Raw genomic sequence first — 15,281 nt, forward strand, 5'->3', positions numbered from 1 at the left:
TACCCTTGATCAAAAAAGTTGTGTGGCACAGCGCAACTTTATATGACACAACACAGCATTGCATCACGTTTTGTAAATCTGGGCCTAAATGTTTACAACATGTGGGAAACAATGCCACCTCTTTATGAATTAGATGCCACAGACCTGATCTAAAGAAGGGTATGATTGCACAGATTTTGTGAATGTCAGTTCCACAATGAGTGGGATGTATGACTGCTAGACTTGGCATCTTTTGGCGTGTTTCCCCTGAGTTTTTGCTTTCTGACCTCCCGGTTTTGACTCTGTTTTTGCTGGTGTAGTGTTTGTGAGCACTTTACTCACTGCTGATCAGAGGTAAAGTGCAAGTGCTCCTGTGGTAAATGGTGTTATGGATTGGTGTTTCCATGATTGGATATTTGATTTACTTGTTAGTCACTAGTAAAGTGCACTGAGTGTGCCAGGGCCTGTGAATCAAATGCTACTAGTGGGCCTGCAGCACCGATTGTGCCACTCATTTGAGTAGCCCTGAAAAGGTAACTCAGACCCGCCATTGAGGAGTCTTGTCGCAGTTTGTAACTGCCATGTCGACATGGCCAGTGAGCACACTTGCCAGTCCCTCCCCTTCCCTTTTCTTACATGTCAGCCACCTCTAAGGTAGGCACAAGGTTCCCCTGTGGGCTGGGTGCAGTGTATGTGAAAGGTAGGACATGCCCTGGTGTGTGTGGCATGTCCTGATAGCGAATTACAGCCAATTACTTTTTTCGCTATTGCAAGGCAAACTGTTCCCCATAGGACACAATGGGGAGTTTGTTTATAACATCTCATAAACAAAACTGGCCCAAGGAATTAGGTAGGAAAATAAAGTTTAGTATGCCTGAACTCAGAATCTAAAGATGCATCTTTTAGTGAAGGTGATTTTTACTTTTGGTGTTTGAAAATACCACTTTTAGAAAGTAGGCATTTTCTTGCTCGGTCATCCTATGTGCCTCTGCTGGAATGTGGATTGCCTGTCTGGGTTTTAGATGACAGATTGCTGGGGAGCAGGAGTGGCTCCAGATAGTCTAGGTGGGTCAGAAAAGGGCCGAATAGACCTGGGCTTCAATTGGGGAAGGGGGAGGAGATTTCCTTGCACCTCAAAGGGCCTAGTCTGCCTCTGATCATGCCGTCTCCACCTCCTGCCAGGAAATCACACCAGAGAAAGCAGAACTGGTTCTGGCTGGGCACAGACACTCTCTGCCTAAGAGATCAAAGGAGTTTGGGATATAAATACTGGGGCCCAGACCCCTGAGCGCTAGAACTCTTTTGGACCAGGAAGACTTCACCAATAAGAAGAGCTGGAGAAGCTGTGAGGAGGAACTACCACATTACTGTGTGCTTTGCCTTGTTGGCCTGGAGTGGCTGCTTCTGTCTTCAGCAGTGAAAGGAAGCCCAGTGTGCAGGTTAGATGTGCAGGACATTTAACCTGGGCTTCTATTGGAATTCATTGGAACGCATATTAGCAAGCCCATTATCGCACCACGACGAGCAGCACATTCACCTCGCACTGCGACCCTGGTCTTACCTAAGACGCCACCTGACGCTGCTCACACCGCGACCTGAGGGCACCGCACCCTGCACTGCTGCGCTTCGCACCGTAGCACCCAACGCCTGCCGACGCCAGCGCTCCTGACTCCAACAGAGAGGAGATTGATCTGCAACGCATGTGACTTTGACGGCCCCGACGACTCCTGCAACGACCTCCGGAACCGGCGCCTGCGGACGCCGTGCTTTCGGAAGCTCAATGAGAGGTCGCCGACACCCTGCATTTCTAAACGGTACATTTGCGGGTCTTCCCAACACCGTTGATGGCCCGCGAAGCCGCGGTGTGCCAGAACTGTTTGGATCTGTTTGTTCATGACGCCGTGATAGCCCCGGACGGAGCTATCAACATCAAGGAACTGTTTTTCAAGCATATTTTGGTAACTGAAGATTTTTAAGTACTATATTGTGGATTTTTATCATTTTTGGTTTTGTCGTAAGTATATAAAAATATTGGATATTTTCCTAAACTGGTGGGGTGTCCTTTTGTATTGCTTACACTGTATTACTGTTGGTTATGTGCAAATGCTTTACACACTTCCTCTAAGATAAGCCTGACCGCTCATGCCAAGCTACCAAGCGGGTGAGCAGGGGTCATTTTAGGAGTGTAACTCCCTTATCCTGACTAGAATGGTGGTTTCTGCCTAGCTTTGGCACATGCCCTAGCCTACCAAAAATCCAATTTCTAACAATGACTCAATAAGCAAGAGTGGCAAAAATCATATGGTACCTTGATTACGCCGAGACAGGAACACAGAGTCAAATATTAGATGTTTGTTTTAATGTTACTGTTTATTAAAGGAACTAAAAAAACAGTTTAAAAATAAGGTCCCTCCCTAAATGGATGATTACATAAGCTGAATGAGAACAATGAGGGAAACATTAGGAACACCGCAGTCTGAGCCATGTGTTTTCCGACCATACTTGCCTGAACCTATGCCATAACTTGGGGGTCTGGTTTGGACAGGATCTCAGGTTTGAAGTGCATCTAAAAAAACTTACGGCGACCTGTTTCCTGACCCTTAAGTCACTAAAAAGGTTCCTCCCACTGCTTCATAGGGAAGCAAAGGAGACGGTTCTGCGTGCTCTGATCTTATCAAGGCTAGATTACGCCAACGCCCTCTTTAGCGGTCTCCCTAAATATCTTATCAATCGAATGCAGATCATTCAGAATGCTGCGGTTCGACTTTTATTTCACCTCCCGAGAAGAACTAGCGCATCTGCCCATCTCCGAAAGCTCCACTGGCTTCCTGTGGCCCATCGTATTGTGTTTAAATCACTGGTCCTGGCCTTTCGTGCCTTGCACCAACAAGGACCACAATACTTGCACAAGAGGTTTTCTTTCTATATTCCTAGCCGTGCACTCCGATCAGCTAATCTCCTTCTGATGACTACGCCTAAAGTCAGATATGTGAGATTGGGTGGTCAGTCCATTTCTGTCCAAGCAGCTCGGTCGTGGAATGCCCTGCCGCTCTCTTTGCGAGCCTCAGCCACATTGACAGAATTTAAGAAGGGGTTAAAAACCCACCTTTTTAATCTCAGTATCTAATTGTTTTTTTTTTTTTTTTTCTTTTTGCTCCTTCTGGTTTGGCCCTGTTTAAGCTCACATATCGCGCCAGGATACTCTGTAGTAGCAGAGCGCGTAATAAAATATTTTATACATACATACATACATACATAACCACACATATGCATGGTTAAGGCAGTGTGCTATCTAACTGCAGGAGGATGGAAGCAGGAAGATGCTGCAATGAGGTAAACTGGCTGTTTTCTTTTTAGGGCTGGGAGGGGTTCGGGTAGGTTTTAGGGCAGTGAAAGGGGTTGGGGTAGTTTAAGGGACAGGGCAGGGGGTGGGGTAGTATAAGTTAGGGTGCAGGATTTTTTAACTTAGGGCAGTGGGAGGGGAATAGGAAGTTGGGTTAGTATTTAGGGCAGGGGGTCGGTTAGGTTTAAGGGCAGTGGAAGGGGTTGAGGTAGTTAAAGGACGGCAAGGGGCAGGGGGGTAGGGATAATGTAGGGTTTAGGCCTTAGGGCAGTGGGAGAGGAATGGTTAGTTGGGGTGTTTTTTTGTTTTGGGGGATCGGGTAGGTTTTAGTGCAGTGGAAGCGATTGGGTAGTTTAAGGGACAGAGCGGGGTCCACGTGTGGGAGGAGGTTGGGGGATAGGCGGGGTAGTGGAGACCTTAGCCACACATACCCTTTACCATTCATGCCTATACCACAAAATATCATGGTAAAGGAATGTTTGGGTACAACGCATTTGTGGTTGGTCTGCATGGTAGAGACACGCATGGTAAAACCATTTGTGCTTCTATCATACAACAGATAATGGACTTCCTTACAGTGTATGGCACAGCATTGCACTCCTTTGACCGAGATATTCTTTTTTGTTAAACTCTGCAAATTATGATGGATTATGTGGTGAGTGATCCAGCGGGTCTGAAGAAATTCAGTCTCATATGTACAACTCTACACCATAATACTCACCATTATTTATAAATTTATCACTAGGCCCATATATGACTGAGACATGAATTTTGACCTACTGAATCTTATGACCTAATTAATCTAAAAGGGCAAATCACTTTAATTAAGTCACATATATAGGCAATGGATTAACTAATGGTAACTCAAGGAAACAAACAAGTCCAGCTTGTCTTTCAAAAACTATTTTATTAACTTTATTTTAAAGCAAATGCATTTTTTTTGAGTAAACTCTTTTATTAGCAATTTTTATTTAGCAGAAATATTCATTAAAGGCACATTAGACTTAGCAAGTTCGAACCAAAAATCAGCATGAGTAAATGCTCAAACACTTAGTTTATTTCTAAATAGCCTATCTCCCTATCTTAGCTAAAGAAAACCTGTAAGGAAAAAGTAAAGTCTCTAAGGATCTTACGTAAAAGGAAAATCTGGCAGCGTCTCTGGAGCACAGGAACGAACGAACAGTGTTCTTAGCAAGGGGGTAATTCTTATAGTATTTTACTAACTAAAAGAATACAAATATTCGAGCAAGACAAAACGTGATTGGTCAAAGGATGTCTCCTGATGCGGTCATCCGACTCTCGCACAGCCAGAGTCACGTTCTTTCAAGAGCGGCATTGTTCATTATTTAATGTCACTAGCAGCTTCCGAAGGTGGTTACATTTGACAAAAGTCAATACTATTTCCTTCGTCCGCTCACGCTTTTCCGCCGCTGAACGTCAAGTGACCATGAAGAAATCTGAACCAAATGTCCTAAGCTTCCACACAGCCTTGTTTGCAAGCCATTCTCCAAGAATGAATGTAGAAAAACATTTTCACATTCCATCGTAGCTGTGTAAGGCCCACTTTTGGTAAAGCTTTTTCCGACATCCATTTTAGAAGTAGGCCACAGGCCTTTTTAGCGTGAGTCTAGTATGCAAGGAAGCACAAGACAATAATTAATTCAAGAAATGATAATTATTCTCTTACCCACCCCCTTTGCTAAAATTAACCGATTAACTATGTTACCTAGTTTTGCATACGAACAAATAAACAAACACAGACACATGAGACGACAAAACATAAACAGAAGCACATTTAAAAGAATGCACATGCTATTATTATTAATACAGCCGCAGTTAATATACGACTAAACATAATATATTAAAAAAGTGCTTAGCCATACTTAGTATATAACGCTTTAATAAATCCAACATTCATATACAGTACACATCGTACACCCTTCAGGATTGCTTAAATGCCAATGTAACACATTGATAGGAATCCTTTCTTTCTTCCTAAGCAATGCAAACAGTATGCTTGTCCACACATGATAAAACTAGCATTAATGCTTTAATACACAAAAATGCTCCTAGCAAACCACAGAGATGTCTTCAAGCAGACTATTTTTTGCTCTCATGTTCAGTAGACAGCCGAAAATAAGATTAAGATTCAGAGCTCTCCTCGACAACACTTCTTATGTTTTGTGCATTCGTATAGCTCTATAATAAATATGATCGAGTAGTTCTTTCGGAATCAGTACTTCTTTACGGTTCTGAGGTACAGGTTAGTTAGTTGGTGTCAATGTGGTCTGTTGACCCCATATTTAACTGTCTTTTGAATTATTTAAAGGTGGATCATATTGGGTACCAGCTTGCAAAGTTAGATGCTTATTTGTAGAGCAATAAGTCTATAGATGTGTTGGCTGAAGAACATTGCAAATGATTTTATTTTGTTTGGGTGTACAGTTGTCCATTGTTTAGCTTCCAATGGCTTTATTTTTGAAGGCTTCTTAGCCCGTTACATGGCTTAGAGGCAATGCCATATTATGTTTTGGTGAATGTAATTGTTGGTGATTCACTTGATAGATGCCTTGCACTTGGTGCACTCACTCTTGACACTGTATATTCCCAAGCTGTCAATATGTAATAGACAATTGGGTCATGTAGGAGGCACAAAAAATATGACCTAATTTAAATAAGATAACTGTCCAAAAGTGTTTATTACGTTAATTTATTTTAGATACTTCACTTGAAACATAGCTAAGACGTGTTTCAAAACGTGTTTCACAGCTGATGCAGCTTACTCAGGACAAACAATATTTCTACTCTGCATTGGATTAAAGTTCTCACTTGGTAATTCATTAGAAATTAGCCCCCGCCTCCTTACATTAAAAGCATCAGGTTTGCAAGTCATGAAATTTGAAGGCATAGGATGATATTTCTATGAGGCACACTTACCTTAAAAACAGATTACATACTATATGGAAAGCATAGGATCAGGGATTTCGTGTTGAGAAGTGTCAAGGTGGATTACTGAAGTTCTAAAATATGACTTATGCTTCCCAAAATCTGCGTAACATCTTTGTGACCATGCACCATCTAGAAACCCAGGTTCCTTGATGTCACAAAGTTTGCATTTGATTCCCGCAAATGGCCTTCCCTATTTGCCCATTTAGCACGATTGGGCCGAAGATCCAGATTCCTTCGTCAGAATAAATTCCTATACACCTCACCCACTGGCCATGTGTGGCTTAACGGATTGTTGTCTGACACATTCCTGGTAACTGGTGTAACACAACAGAGATGCCCACTCTCACCCCTCCTTTTTAGGTCTCGCGCCTAGCGTTGCAGTGCGCAGCATTGCTCGCGTGGCTCGAGACATTTAGTACCTAAAAATGGGGTTCAGGAAACTGCCCTAGGAATGGCACACGCACAGGCGTGTGCTTTTCCTTTTGTGGCAGGTTATTGGCTTTTGCGTGCGTGTATTTTACAAACCGGACACGCAATAGGCCAAAGGCGGGCGCATTACTCCGCCGATGGCCTATTGGTGTCTATTACGCGCTTGGTGCGTGTAATAGACACCAATAGGCCATGTGATTTCAATTATCCTGCCCAGACACGGGCACGATAATTGAAATTATGGCTCGCTTCTGCTTTTTTAAATTGGAGGCTTCGAAATCATATTGTTAGCCCAGGCCTGCGTCATGGGGACGTAAGCTGCGTCCTTCCTTTTGCAACTCAGATGCAAGTGTAGACCCCAACATACGCCACCTGGCCTGTACTGCATCACTGTATGTCAGCTCCCTCGACCCCCTCCTTCCTGCTGCTCGGGTCCAAGGATAAGTCCCACCGTATGCTGGGGCTGAGTTCACCTTGTGTGCGCCGGGCTGACACCGACTCCTGTAACCAGCGCCTTGACGGCTCCACTCACAGCTCTCCTAGTACGTGTGCGCGGACGTGGCCCAACCGAGGCAGTGATGCACTGCACGTCGGCACTCGCGGTTCTCCCGACACGCTGTCCCGCCAGGTAACACAACGTTACCATCACCCAAGGACAGCAACAACAAAACTGCAGTTTCTTTGCCGAGAGCCAGGGATGCAAAACTGCAGCTTCAATCCGCTTCGTATTGTCTACACTCCATCCCAGCTGCAGCAGCTGCTTCCAGCTGTCCAAGGGAAAATCCATACTGAAACCTGCTCAGCTTTCTCTTGGACGGCCTCATCCCCCAACCCAGTCTCCTCCCTCCTTTATCCTGTAAAAATACCAGTCACTGCCTCCTTCTTAGCTACCTAACTTGGTGCCCCACCCAGCGTGCTGTTAGTCCAACCCTATTCAGTGTGTATGTGCTTGCTTTAGGATTGCTCAGCCTTGCACACTAAGCTCGTCCCTTCGCCCTGAAACCCCAACCCTCCTTCCTTGCTTCCACATCATGCTCCCAACCCCTGACCACCCCCCCCCAGCATTCCTTCACCTCCATTGAGTCTCCTGCAGTCTGGGAAAAAATCCCCCTTAAAGGCCTCCCCCTGTACCCATCCCCCTTGCGCCTCCTCCCCCTACCATGCGATCCTCCCTCATCTACCCAAATTTGCACCCTGACCCCCCTTCCTCACTCCCGGCGCCGCTAAAAGGTCCGTCAGGTAACACCCATACTCCACGTGGGACCGCAAACATTCTGCCCCGCGCCTTTATGTCACTTCAGACTGAATTCCTCTTTTTCAATACTGTGGGTGATTAATACTCTGCCCCAGATCACTCGATGTTGTTGAGCCACGCTAAGATCTAGACATTATTCCCCTGCTCCAACGTCGGCAGTTCTGAACCCAGGGCCCCTCCGCTCCTGCATCGAACTACCAAATACACTACTACCAAGCTGAGCCTTCCACAGCAGCCCCCCGTCACTTCACCACAGCCCACGGGCACCTACCCTCTGGAACCAACCCAACCATGCCTGACCGATCCCCTTGCATGCCCCACCCCGCTCCAAGCCAGTGACAAGCACCACAACACCTGTCCTCCAACCCCAGGATGCGCACCTCCCCACACATATCTCCTGCAATCCTGTCTCCCTCTGTGCCCAGCATGCCCCCACAAATTGCAAACCTCCACCACCACTAGGCCAACACCCCAGCCCCACCATTAACCCACACCATCTCCCGCACCTTGCTACAATCCCACTGCAGGACGAACCTCGAGCCGGGGGCAATGCCGTCCCGCATGCTTGCTAATGCTGGGCCCGTAAGATGGCACCCAGGCCAAACATTGGGTGTAGCCACACCCCACCGTCCCCTGCACTTGTATACCGCTCTTTACCCTCCAACACTCCACACCACATCTCTGCGTGCCCATCAATCCTGACGGCCCAGCCGCAAACCCCCTGCACGACCAGGCTGCAGCACGAATCTCCACCACCCCTCTAATGTTCCACGGCCCCACACCTTAAACCACCAACCTACCCCACCTCAGCGGAACTGCACTTACTCTCAGCCCCAACTGTCCCACCCCTTTCCCCCCCTCAGGTGCAATACCCTGCTACTACCTTGGAAGGTGACCACTGCTCTGTGCCACCCGCACAAAAAAACATTGGCCCTCCCCGCATTTCTCCCACCATAACACCCTTCCCGCCCTACCCCGACCGTTCTCGACCCCCTGTCTCCCGGCCGCCCGTGGGTACCACAGCTGACCCAGAACTGCAACCGGTCTTACGGGTCTTAGAAGGATGAAAGGCCGAGGACATGAAGATTGGGCTTCTGACCGCTGCACAAGGGACACCAGCAGCTCCCTGAATCCTCTCCTTATGCGTGCAGGTTGGAGCCAAACCATATGCGTGCAGGTTGGAGCCAAACCAGCACTCCAAGGCAATGAGCCCTCCCCACCCACCGGTGCCTGCCTCCCCCCCCTCCACGTGCAAAGGAATCCCCCACCCCTGCAAGAATGGCGCCCACCTCTGCCTCCTGTTGCTATTATACTTCCCAGTATTGGCTCCTACTTGACTTTAATTGACAACGCCCCACCCCACATTCCAACGCCACCCGATCGTGTCCACCCTGTGCCACCCCTTCCCCATCACACCTCATCTTGCACCTTCTTATGCACCACTTCGACTCCCGATTACCCCAAACCCACAATTCTTCCCCTTTCTTTTCCTTCTGATCTCCCTGTTTCCTTCACTCTAGTTGTGCCTCTGACGCCATGCAAATTTAGAACGCATTATGCTAAACATTAATCCACACTCCCTGCTGGCACAAAGTGCCACATTTCACACCTCCACCCCCCCTGCAATACCAAATAGTGCACTTCCCGCATAGTTTGTGCAGTTCGCATTCTGTGCCAATCTGGCACGTTCACACAGTCTGGACTACTTGCTGCCTTGCTCTTTGATTGTGAATCTTAAAACCCTCATGCAGGCTCTTCTTGCAGTTTCACTCTTTATATGCAACTGACTCTCTCTGTGAATTAAGACTGAGCCTCGCACTGCTTTCCGAGGACACCAGTGTCTCCTTGAATCCTGCAGGGCTGCCCCGGGCCCACGCAGGGGGCCTTCCCAAGAGGGGGGCCCCACTTAGTGCCACAGGATGGCACACTGTTAGCCTCCCAGTGTTGGAGGAACCTCGAGGGTCCCCCAGGCATGCGTCACTTTAAGGCAGGAGAGGGCAGGGGGAGATGGGCTTATACCTCTCCCGCCCTCTGAGCACCCTCTTTCTCTTGCTGCTCTGATGTTGTTTCGGTCGTGCTGGGGTATGCTGCCGAGGTCGATCTTGGGACCACATGGTTAGTCACCATGACCTCTCCCTGGCCCTAGTTGGAGTCCCACCGCCACGGAGGGACTTTTAACTCCCTAAATCCCACGCTGCAGGATGGAGTCATGTAGCAGCTGCACCCAGTTGGGAGGGAGGGGTGGGAGGGGGGGGGGCAATCAGACCACAAGACGTGAATTGTGTGAAAAAGGCCGCTTTATTGAAACAGGTGCACATTAACACATCCAAACCTCGGCAAACGCCTTATGAAACTATACCTCACTAAATAAACTTATACCTCAACCCCCAGTCCCCTCCCCAACCCATAACACGTCATTGACCCCGCCCCCACCCATACATTACAACATTATACAATACCAACAATGCAAATTCCAGCATAATCAATTAAACTTAACACATCCCCCATACTAATAACCAAAATCCCCGGCCTGCCCCTCAACCAACGTTGTTCCCCCAACCACAGGAACCACCCCAACAAATTAGCCTGCCCAACTCACCCCGACAACGACCCAACCAAACCAACAAACCACCACAATCCTGCCAATCCTGGCAAAAAACACAATTTAGCCCCGCCACCCAGGAAGCGGGAGGGAAGGATACTAACCTCCCACTTTCTGCCCCCCAAAAACAGTAAACAAGACAGAAATACTAGTGTTGTACAACTCAACCAGCAAACTCCTGAACCTTCAGACAACGAGACAAAACTTCCCTAATTTCCAACAGATACAAATCCATCCCCATCTGAGATAGATGAACACCATCAATCCTGAAAAATTCAACTGTATCAAAACGAATGTCTCCATGCACAACCCTGCCAAAACCCAAGCCCCTGCAAAACCTAGACACCTCCAAATTAATCTTTTTGAGTGCCCTATTCACTGCTTTAGGCTTGAGGGCACCTCTTCAGACTCTACGAGGAACCAATTCCATCCATAGCACATGGCAGCCCGACCATTGCTCCTTCAACAGCGTCAGATCTCTTTTCATGGCCCTCAACAAAACTACACCCTTCACTCCACATAAGTTGTTTTCCCCTAAATGGATTAGCAAAACATCTGGACACTGACCCCCAACCAACCAGGAATTTAAAGCAGGAATCAACTCCCTCCACAACATCCCGCCTTTACCCTTCCAAACCACCTTAAACAAACGCTCATTAAAACCTAATAAGCAACCAAAGTAACTATGGCTAGCTTGAATGTGAGCCCATATGACAAAAGAGTGCCCCACAATCCATATGGTCATTTCTGCTGCGCTGGGGCCAGCCATAGAACCTGAAAAGAGAAAAACAGCATCAGACTTATGACAAAGCAAATGACGCAAGAGCCTCCCCCTCCGCAGGCCTCACATAACGCTGAAAGCAATTAGATGACCAACGCCCTAACCGCATGATATCCTGCCTGGACCAACCCCTTTGATAGGCCTAAGTTGCAGCCCCAATTCGAAATGAATGAGTACCATACCGAGACTCGTCCAGACCTAAACTCCGCAAAGCTTTCCGAAGGACCATACGAAGTTGATATTCAGTGACCCGAGACCCATCAAGGTGCCGAGCCCACTGTAGCGGGCAAGTCCCCGGGGGGGAGGATGCCAACAACCATATGCCTTTCCCTTTACATTTCTGATCTCTTTTCAACCTATGCAGCCAAATATAAACACCCCTATCAGACAAATGGACCTCTTGCCATTTCAGACCCTGAATAAACTTGGAACCCAACAACTCCGAAATTTGAAAAGCCCCAAAAAACATCTACACCATGAGTGTAGAAAACAGGCACGCTTCAAAAGAGTCCCTACACACCAAAGGCAATACCTCCACCACCCTAGCTAAAGTCTGCCACGACAACGGAGATCGAACAGGACGTTCAGAACCCTGCTCCCGAGCCCAACCTTCCAACATCCTCTTCCCCACTTCCCATGCAGAAGGAGTGTAACCCCAAAGGAGCTTGCCCATAAAGGCAATGCCCGCCAACTTACCAGCAATTGTCACTCTAGACAGACCTTTATCCATTAGATCAAGAATAAACTGTACCACATCTTCCAATCTCTGCCAACCAAACTCCCTTCTATATGCCCCTGACTCTAGAAATTCAGACCAAGCCAATGTATAGGCCGCTCGAGTAGAAACCGCTAAAGAACCTACCACCAGTTGTATGACCCTACGGTGCCTACATACCACAGATGTTTCGGCATGGGGGTCGGGGTCCTGTCCGCGTCCTTGGCAAGCCCACGGAATCTCTCCCACTGTGAACGAGACAAAGCATCCGCAATGTCATTGTTCCCTCCCGGGATGTGTAAAGCCCTAAAGCTGATGTCAAATTTCAGGCAACCCAATACAAAGACACGAAGCAATTTCAGAATCTGTTCATCTCTGGCTGACTGTTTGTTAATTATATCCACCACAGCCATATTTTCAATTCGAAAAAGGACCTTCTTATGGGCCAAATCCGGTCCCCAGAGCATCAAGGCTACCAACACCGGGAAAAGTTCCAAAAAGGCAATGGACCTCCCACCGCTCTTCCAGTCCTCAGGCCACTGTTCTGCACACCATTTGCCTTGTCAATACAACCCAAAACCTTCACCGCCTGCCTCATCTGAAAAAATGTGAACATCCCACACCCAGTCTTCCTCCCGGGCCAAAGGAACTCCATTAAAGGATTGCAAAAAGACAGACCACATCCGAAGATCTTCCTTAACTCCTGCTGACAGCCGGACATGGTGATGGGGTAGGTGTTGGCCAAACAAAGCACGACCCAAGCGTCTACAAAAAGTTCTCTCCGCCCTGACCACCCGACATGCAAAATTCAGATGGCCCAGCAAATCCTGCACTTCCTTTACTGTGACTTTTTGCCTCTGCAGTATGGTCGCCAAAAGCTCCAACATTTTCACCTTCTTTTCAATGGGCTAGCGAGCCTGCATAGTCATTGAATCAATTTCAATACCCAAAAAAGACATGGTCGCACAAGGACCCATTGTCTTTTCCAGCACCAATGGTACACCAAGGAACTCCATGAGCTCCTGAAATGTGTCCAGAGCTGTTTGACACTCTGAAGAACCAGGAGAACCTACAAAAAAGAAATCATCCAAGTAGTGTGTCACTAGATCATGGCCACTGCGCTGTGTAAAAAACCATTGCACGAAGGTACTGAAGGATTCAAAAAGGGGAGAGGACATAGAACAACCCATCAGCAATGCTTTGTCCACGTACCATTTACCATTGAAATGGATCCCCAGAAGACTCCAATCATCTGGATGGACTGGAAGCAGTCAAAATGCAGATTTAATATCGCATTTTGACATTTCTGCAGTTGCACCCGCAGTCACGACCAGTGACATTGCCACACCAATCTAATGGCCGTCGCCAATTGGCTGTCTGAGAACTGCCTGCAACTCAATGCATCTAAAACCGAGGTGCTCATAATTGGTTGGGACCCTCAGAAATGGGATGAGCACTGGTGGCCTCCCTCTTTGGGTCTATCACTGACTACGAAACAAGAAGTCAAAAATCTGGGGGTTCTACTGGATAACGCTCTAGCCCTCGACTCCCATGCAAAGAGAGTGGCAGGCACCTGCTACGGCCGTCTTCGCTCCCTTAAGCCCATCCTAGGATTCTTTGAGCCCCCCACCAGGCAAATAATAGTACAATCTATGGTCCTTTCACACTTGGACTATTGCAATGTCCTCATGCTAGGTTCCAATATGACGGTTATTAACAAAGGGCACAGAATGCTGCTGCTCGTACCTTGCTTGCCTTACCGAAGCATTGTTCCATCTCACAGGCTCTAGTGCGGTTGCATAGGTTGCCTGTAAAACAGAGAATCCAATTTAAAACCTTATGCTTAGCTCATAAGATTCTCTACGGATATGGCCCCCAAATACTGCAAGGACTCTGCACTTTCTAAACCCCGATGCGTGCCCTCCGCTCTGCAGATCTCTATCTTGCCTGCACCACGAGGGTACGCAGGAGCAGAGCGGGAGGGCGCTCATTTAAGCATAGAGCTCCTTTACTCTGGAATTCCATTCTACTTCAGGCACATTCCACCCCAAACCATCAGGTCTTCCGCAAACTTATCAAAACCTGGTTGTTCTCCTCTGTTTAGATGGCCCCAGCTGCGCACACCCCAAATTCGTCACATTCCTCTTGTGTGTCCGCTATGTCATTCTGCGGGCCCGTCCGTGAGCGCTGGGACGCCCCGTTGCTGGGGTAGCCATGCGCTATACAAAACAACTTAACATAACATAACGTCAACCGAAGAATATGACACAGAGGCTGCCTCCTCATCAATAAAATCAGTGACTGAAGACCCCTCCGGCCATGATAGGTGTTGGATAAACCTATACTGACCTGCCTTTTTTTGGGAATTACCCCAATCGAAGACACAATCAAGTCCTCCAAAGGCCAATTATCAAAGGGGCCCGCCATCCTGCCTTCTCGTACCTCTTTGTCCAGTTTTTCCTGCACTACATCTTTGTGTTCATCCGCTGACTTCAGAATTTTTGACCAACGCCGCTGACGCGGCCCGTTGTAACCAAGTCAAAACCCTTCACCAAAACCCTCCAATAACAGCTTTGTAACTCTCACATCCTCATATCCCTGCAAGGCCTCTGCCTCTGCCAACTGATCTAATCTAACCGGAGTATGAGCCTTTGGGCCCAGACCCCTGAAGACCCTTTCCCCCTCTAGAGGACTGGGGCTGCTGTGAAGTGTTTGGAGCACTGGCAGCAGGCGGAGACCACTGCTGGCTGCCTGAGTTCCCTGGGCCCCAACACTTGAACAAAGGATGCTTCCTACCACACTGGGAACATTCATGCCTGAATCGACAATACTCCCTGGTGCACATGCCCTTATTGAAATCCCAGCATGTCCCGACTGCCTGTGCTGTGTTAGTACTCCCCACCCCACTCCGGGTGGGCTTCCCCTGAAAGGGCCGATAAACTAAGGGCAAACCACTAGCCGTAAAGATTGTTTTACCTCCAGCTGACGCACCCATAGTGTGCTGCCATAAATAAATATCTAACTCCACCCACTTTGCCTCCGAATCCCAGGCCATGCGAGCCCGAAACTCCTCATCATATTGTGCCCAAGCAAAACCACTGCCAGTAATTTGAGCTTTCCGTATCACATCCATGTATTTAAAAATAGCAACGCAGCGCTCAGGAAATTTTTCGCAATAAACGCTAGCATAAATAAGAAACGCTGCAGTCCAATTCTCAATAGTTAAAG

This window comes from Lissotriton vulgaris, chromosome 6 (assembly GCF_964263255.1).
Source record: "Lissotriton vulgaris chromosome 6, aLisVul1.2, whole genome shotgun sequence".
Classification (NCBI taxonomy): domain Eukaryota; kingdom Metazoa; phylum Chordata; class Amphibia; order Caudata; family Salamandridae; genus Lissotriton; species Lissotriton vulgaris.